This window comes from Humulus lupulus, chromosome 4, assembly GCF_963169125.1.
Source record: "Humulus lupulus chromosome 4, drHumLupu1.1, whole genome shotgun sequence".
NCBI classification, from domain to species: domain Eukaryota; kingdom Viridiplantae; phylum Streptophyta; class Magnoliopsida; order Rosales; family Cannabaceae; genus Humulus; species Humulus lupulus.
In genome coordinates this window covers 133,085,712-133,093,919 of record NC_084796.1, presented here as the reverse complement: position 1 = coordinate 133,093,919, position 8,208 = coordinate 133,085,712, and positions in this window count along the sequence as shown.

The window sequence follows — 8,208 nt, the reverse complement described above, 5'->3', positions numbered from 1 at the left end:
TGAACCAAATGAAGAGGCAACTTAAAGTCAACCAACTGTTGGGCGACAGTTGAAGAGGGGCCAAATCGAAATAGTTGAGAACCGCCACGAAGAACGGGTGCAGAGGAATGGTGCCACCCGCCTTCAAAATCTGCTCACTCAAAGCCACAAAGCCCTTCTCAGGGCGGTCGGCTCGGCAGGCCTCCTGAGGAACATGCAGGGCATATTCTGAAGGAACTCGGTAGTGCTTCACGATTGCCTTCAATTTGTTCGGAGACACGTGTGACACTAGACTGGACGCCAGTAGGGGGGCGTCGTCCTCTTCCTGGGCGGACACCTGTCTGCATGCTTTCGACATATCTGCAAAATCAAAAGAAATATGTGAGGAAGGGGCAGAACACTTAACCCTCCATTTTTTCTTCCTAGCAAGAGTTTTCCATCGAGGGAGCGATGGCGGAAGCACTAGGCTAGGATAAAATGAGACTAGGGGCTGGGGAGAGGAGCTAGCAGCCCCATGACTGTCATCAGGCGAAGAGGGAGTAGGAGGTTCTGGCAGAATGTGTCCCTCCATAAATTCTAACTCCCACCGCAATTCAAAAAGGGTCATCCTAAGACGCGCTATATGGTCACTAAGGCCCAGGGGTGAAGGTCCTCCATCCCCTCTCGACACCGAGTCAATTTCGCTCTCCACCACCCAAATTTTACGTCTAAGTTCGATCATGCACTCAAGGTGGCGGATGCGGGCTTGTCTTAAAGAGTCATAGTCTTGGTGAGGGTTGCCCTCAGGGGACTCTGAGTCTGAGGACAGGTCAATAAACTCAGCCCTTGGGGGTATGTCGGACGGGCCGTCACTGGCCATGAAACCGCGTCCCAACAGCAAAAAGGGGCTCACGTATAAACGAGGGGAATGCTACAAAACAAAAAGGAATAGGCTTAATACCTCTAGATGCAAACGCCCTAAAATGGCCTACTACAGGGTAAAAAAAAAAACAACAAAGAGGAGGGGCGTGCATATGGTCAAACTCACAACAAGCTCAAACTGATGTACCCCATCCCAAGTACTGCTAGTTTGGACCCGATAAAAAAAAAAAAATAATAGATAAATAAAAGGGAGAAGGAAAGAAAATATACCTCAAGCAATTAAAAGAACGAAGTTGGGGTCCAAAGAAGGTCAGGGAGCGAAAAGCACCAAAGCATCGAAAATGCGCGTCTGCAAGAATTAACCAGAAATGTGTGTTAGTCATAAAATATACACACCAAGAAATTAGCTCATAAAAAAAAATGAAATGAAAAAATATGCAAAACAAATGAAAGGAACTATGGTGAAAGTGAGGTTGTGGGGGATTGAACCCCTTACCTCTTGAAAGGAATAAGGGTCTATGCACCACTAAACCAAGGAAGTAAGGTGAGAATATCAAGCCATGCATGAGGGCCTATTTATAGGAATCATGGTGAATAGTCTACAAGGGCACCTAAAGGTACTCTCCTAGACTGGGGGGCAAGTGTTGATGCTCATAATCTCATCAATAGAAAGTATGAGGCCGAGGCAAGGCCCCTAGGCAACCGTCGTCTCGGGAAGCCATCAAGCCATCACAACACAAGTCTGGGTTCGGTTCTCGTGGAGTCGATGCCAAGTGGCCCACGTTGGCAAGGCATAAGTGCCAAGGCTCAGTAGCCTCGCGAGACCCATCTCGCCCACGCACTCGGCCCCACGGCCTCGCCCCACAGCCTCGCCTATGCCCTCGGCCCCATGGCCTCGCTTGGCCTCGCCAGCCCATACCACCCAAGTGGCCTCGCAAGATGTCTAGGCCACGCCACCCAAGTGGCCTCGCGAGATGCCTAGACCACGCCTCCCAAGTGGCCTCGCGAGATGCCTAGGCCACACCCCTCAAGTGGCCTCGCAAGAGGTCTCGGCCACGCCACCCAAGTGGCCTCGCGAGATGCCTAGGCCACACCTGTCAAAGGGCCTCGCGAGATGCCTAGGCCACACCCCTCAAGTGACCTCGCAAGAGGTCTCGGCCACGCCACCCAAGTGGCCTCGCGAGATGCCTAGGCCACGCCTCCCAAGTGGCCTCGCGAGATGCCTAGGCCACACCTCTTAAGTGGCCTCGCAAGATGTCTAGGCCACGCCACCCAAGTGGCCTTGCGATATGTCTAGGCCACGCCACCCAAGTGGCCTCGCGAGATCCTAGACCATGCTGCCCAAAGGGCCTCGCAAGATGCCTAGGCCACACCTCTTAAGTGGCCTCGCGAGAGGTCTCGGCCACGCCACACAAGTGGCCTCGCGAGATGCTTAGGCCACGCCTCCCAAGTGGCCTCGCGAGTCTCGGCGCCCCTGGCCTCATGAGGGCCACATCCACAACGCACTCGACCTTGTGAATAGCTAGGGAGCCACGCCCTCAAGGGGGTTGCAAGGAGAGCGTCTCGCCACTCATCCTTAGACATCTTCCAGGGCCACATGCCTATCGCTCAGACTCGTGAGTGACCTCAGGAGGTTTCGGATATCCCATACCAAGGACCCAAGATCTCCACCTCACACCAAGGGTCCCATTCCTCACACCTCGAGATCCCTATGCTTAGGAGATCCAGTACGAGTCGAATGGGACATATTTGTACAACCAAGTACTAAGTACGGATACCAGTGCCAGTGAAACTGCTGGGGTAAGAATCATGGTCCGTACGTCTACGGCCATAGGTCAGAGCCGACACCACTACCTCCTGCGCCACTACGCCTGCCACCACGCATCAGACATGGGTACAGACAAGTAGTGGAGACATCCTCCTGACACCTGCTCCTGTACAGGTTGTACAACCACGACCTCTGAAGCCACTCCCCTGACACAGTACGTATGTACCACTTGGTCCCCTGGACCACTATGTACGTAAGGCCATTAGAGCCTACTATAAAATGAACTCTAAGACCACCTGAAAGGGGGTTGGAAATTCTACTGTAGCAGAGGTTTGAGTGTGAATGAAAGACTGAATTCTCCATTATTGTTCTATCATTGTTCTTGAGTTATTGTTCAATTTTTTATAGCTTTCCGATTAGTGATCTTAATTTGATAATTTTTCCAACTTAACTTCGTTGACGAGTTCTCACCGTCAACAACTTGTTTGTCAAAGCTTATGTAACTTGGAATCTTTCAAAAGCAGATATTCGTGTGAAAATAAACATTATGCTCATAAAATGTTAGAGCAATAAGAGTGTGAGAAAGTATAGTTAGTAGGGACTTATGAAATGTCTATAATTTCTAAGTTAGAAAACTAAGTACTCATGTGAAAATATATAAGGCATAAATTAGAGTGACTTTACTATTCACAAAAATACTTATAATGTTTAAAGTCTAAAAAGACTTAAAATGTTTTAAGTTAAAAAAGAAAAGTAAAGTATAAATGCCAATAGCTCGACAGTATGAGCAAAATATATAAGCTACTAAGCAGCAATTGTCTTTACAAAAGTATAAGAAAAAAGACTAAACTACTGGCGAGGTACAAAATTTTACTGGTCAAGCGCAAAGTTTCCTTGGTTGGTTGAGCATGCATCACTGGTCGGGTAGGAAGCTCCTTGGTCAGGTAGGAAGCCCCTCTTATTGAGTAGCATGTTTACTAGTCGGGTGAACCAATCCCTAACTGGTCAACACCGTCGTCAACATCTGGAACCTCCTCTGGTCGCAATGATAGATCAGGAGAGGCAGGAACAACTCCAGTTGGAAGGGTCGCCTCCTCGATGGCCTCAGCATCACATTTGGCAAGCTCTTCCGCCCTTGCCTCTTCAGAGAGAAAGTCAAGGTTGAGAGGATTGTTTAGCTTCCATAACTGATAGAAGCAGTTGAAGTAGATCTCTTCATAGCGAGCCAGATCAACTTCCTTGTCTTGTTTCAACTCTTCATTCTCACGAGTCATTTTCTCTAGTTGGTCAGTCAATGACTTGTTGGCCTAGATCTGCTTGTTGTTTTCATTAGCCAACTCCCTTAGAGATCTGTCTCGGTCGGCAATTGTTTTCTCTGCTTGCTCAGTCTTTTCTTGGAGACCTTTCTCAGATTTAGTCAGAGTTTCAATCTTTGCTTGGGCTTCCACCAATTGATCATTCAAGAATGTGACCAGCTCCTTATAGTCGGCTGCTCGACATTGAGCATGACTAACAGTGATGAGTCCCTGGAGTAAATAACTGGAAAACTATTCCGAATAAGAACAATCAATAAGAAAGTGAGTGTTGCTGATAAGATGCTTACACTCATAATTTGAGTATGGCCTTTATGAAGGACAACTTCAACGCTTTGCCGGGGTAGAGACTCAAAGGTCTGAGTATTCATTGAGTGTTGGAGAGTATGGTCTAGTAACTCTTTATCATACTCACCAACAATGCGAAGGGGCTCGCTTAAGCAGGCTGACCGAGTATTTAGTAGGCTGGCAGAAGAAGGAATTAGCAGAGGAGTCAAGGGTGGGATAGTGACTGACTGATTAGATGGTCTCCCCTGGTTAGGTGGTGTAGTCCCCATGACCGTGCTTAGAGGATTCAAGCTTGTAAAATGCCCTAAACTACCACTATGTAATAGGTCATCAAACTCATAAAATTATTTTTTGAAAACCACTCAACATATGAAAATCCAGTGGGGCCTTGCTAAAACATGCAAGATGGGCCTAATAGTTTAAAATAAAAATAGAAGTTCACATGAATCATTTAAATGTAAATATAGTTCAAGCCCACTGATAAGATTTGAAATAAAAAATAAAAAAAACATAACATCGTTCTTTCAAAATTGGCGTTTAAGTTGATCGTTTATTCGCCTATAGGATACCCCAACGCCATGCACACTCTGACGTCGGAACTCCCCACATCACAGCGCATGCCAAAGAGAAACCCTATTCATTACCTGGAAGGGGAAAGTAAGGGGGTGAGCTAAAAGCCCAGTAAGGAAGTACAAACAACAAACAAGAAAAGCACAACATATGCATAATCATATCGTAAGACTCATACAATGTTATATCCACACATCGTACTTAACGTCATCATCATACATCATATATAAACGTTATCATCATACATCATACATTATTAGCATATTCAAGCATCAACATTATAGACATCATCATCACATCCTTGTGAACATGGCCTCCTCTCTTGTCCATGTCACATGTTTAGGTAAACAGGAGGCTCTGGTCCTTGACTAACCTCGGCGCGTCCACCATATGAGTTACATCATACCTTAGTAACTCGTGTTACGTCTTATATCCTTAGTAACCCCTTTGTTGTGTCACGTTCAACACGCTAACAACCATTCACTTTTTCATACAGCATACAAAACACATTCAATCCAGTCATACCAATACAAAGGAAATACATGATTCATAAAATTCATCAGAACATCTCAAAATAGCATTTCATACTTCATATCACAAGGTACTTCATCATACATAGCATATATCCTCATACAAACCAATCTTACCGTTTCATAGCATAAATAAAAGATTTTATCTAACTTCCTTACCTCAGGTCCGAGCAAAACAAAAATGGAACAAACTTAACAATGAGCCTATATTCATAATCAAATAGTACTCTTTAGCATAACATGAGATTTCATGTGCCCAACACATATACCCCATGTGTGCACGGGTCCTGCACACATAGGGAAAATTATACATAATTTACAAACATGCACATTTTTCACAAAAAAATAATGCCAATTCTACCTACTATCCATGCATGGTTTTCAAGTGAAAATTATATGGTTGAATAATAGGCATATATTTGAATGTAAAAGTGCATTTCTATGCGACATGCATACATGTTATCGCTGTTAAAAACGATAATTTCTACTCGCTTATTTCTAACTTTTTCAAAAAAAAAAAGATTTAGCAACATGATTTCTTCACCATTATTTATTTCTTTTAAATCCCTAAGTTTATTAAACCTCTTAAGACATTTATTTTTATTTCATAAAAATAATTTGTTTAACCATTTTCTTAGTTTCTCAAAAATAATAATTCCATTTATTATTTTAAATTGCATAGAAAATAACAAAACTTGAAATTATTTAGAAGTACTTATAAATTTCATGTTCCTTTAGAAAATAACATTTATGTTTAAATTAACAAAATTACAAGATTTGGTGTGAGAAAATATTATTTAAGTGTGGGAAAAATATATTTTTACTTGTATTATTTATGACTTAATTTATGTGGCGTAAACCCATATATGTTAAACAAAATAATTATCTTTAACTTATTAATCTAAACTTTCAGCAATTATTTATTTTGTTTAAAAGTCACAAGTGAATTTACCCAACATTTTTTTATTAAAAATAAAGAAAACCGCAATTATTAAAAATGTGAAATTTCATGGTTACATTTAATATATCATTTTGATATATACATAGTTTAGGTATTAATTTATTTTAACAAACACACATTATTCCATTATTTTAAAAGACATTTCTCATTTTTATCCAAAACTTCCGGCAACAAATTAAACCCTCAAAAATCATAAACATGGAATTAAAATTTATATTTTCTTCATAAAATATAAAAAAATATGTAGGTGTTAATTTGAGTACAAATATCATTTTAATGTGAATTAAAATACCCTTTTAATTTCATAAAATCATCATAGCACTTGGAACATAACTTATGCATGCAAATCATTATTTCACCAAATTTCTCACCAATTATCCGCAAAATCAGCAGGCATATTTAATCATGAAATTCATCTTTACATTATGCTTCACAAAACTCATACAATACTCCTACATGCTTAATCAGCACAAATCCAAACACAAACCCTAGCATGCACCTATTAACATATTATCACCCTAAGAAAGAAACCCTAACATCATTAAGATATTTAAATCATAGGCATATCTCAAGATCAAACATGGATAAACATGCTACAAGAAACCCTAGGGCTGAAACCCACAACATGCTTTCATCCCTTATTGTTTTCCAAAACCCAAGAATTTCCTTGCATGTTTCCAACATGTATATGTGACACAAAATAAAAAAACACAACATACATCCAACCCTATAGGCCGAAACCCTAAATTAAGAATTTCCTCAACCTCATAAGCATATGAACCTTATCAAAATACAATATCACATAAAATCAAAGCCAACACACCTAGGCCAAATCTCCCATGCATCCAACAACACAACCTTTCAACCCAAAATCAAAAGAGAAACAAATCAATATATCATCATCTCATATAACCCTAGAAAACACCAAACCAATAGGGCTAAAGATTCATTACCTCTCTTGATTGTAGAATCAAGAACACACAAAGTGACCAATACCAAAAACTATAATCACCCCTTGTACAAGTCTAGGGTTTCTGAAAACCCACATGAAGAGAAGAAGAAATCCAACAACACAAACAAAAACACTTGTCAAAACACTAGAATCATAAGAAGAGAGTCTACAAACCACATGTAGAAAGATACATACCCTAAGATTGAACCCTTTTCCTCTTCCTTCTTCTCTTTCTTTCCCTAAGTTGCCCACTCTCTCTCTCCTTCTCTCATTAGGCCGGCGGTTCCAACAAGCATAATGATCTCTATTTTTCTTTCTTTCCCTTTTATCCAACCTAGGGCAATAACTACTCCTAATGGAAAAATGGGTAAGTTTCCTCTTTTTGTTTATTTTCAATTATTTTGTTTTTATTTGATTGAAAAAAATAAATGGAATGAAATCCTTCCCTTTCCCACCTATTATTTTCCACCACTACTTTCCCTCTCCTTATTTTTATTTTTTTCTTCTTTTAATTAAATAAAAAAATAGTTCTAATAAAAGGAAAATAAAAGTGTGTAGAAAATTCTACTACATGTGAACCATGCTACCATGCACATGCACAAAATTAATTACTAATGTGCATCTCTACTTACCATGCACCTTGGTACATTCAATCGAAGCTCATTTATTCACAAAATAAATTAATAAATAAATAAAAAAATTAACAATTAAATTCACACAATTTCTAGCAAACAATTCTAACAATAAAAAAAAATTCATAACACTTAACACTTAAATAAAACAAAGAAAAAAATTAATAAAATAAAAAAATTTGGTGCACTACAATATACCCTCCATAAAAGGAATTTCATCCCGAAATTCTTTCTTACCAAATAACTCAGGGTATCTTTCTCTCATGTCTTCCTCCAACTCTGATGTTGCTTCTCATTCCGTACTATTCTTCCACAGGAGCTTAACTAATGGAATCCTTTTGGATCTTAGTTCCT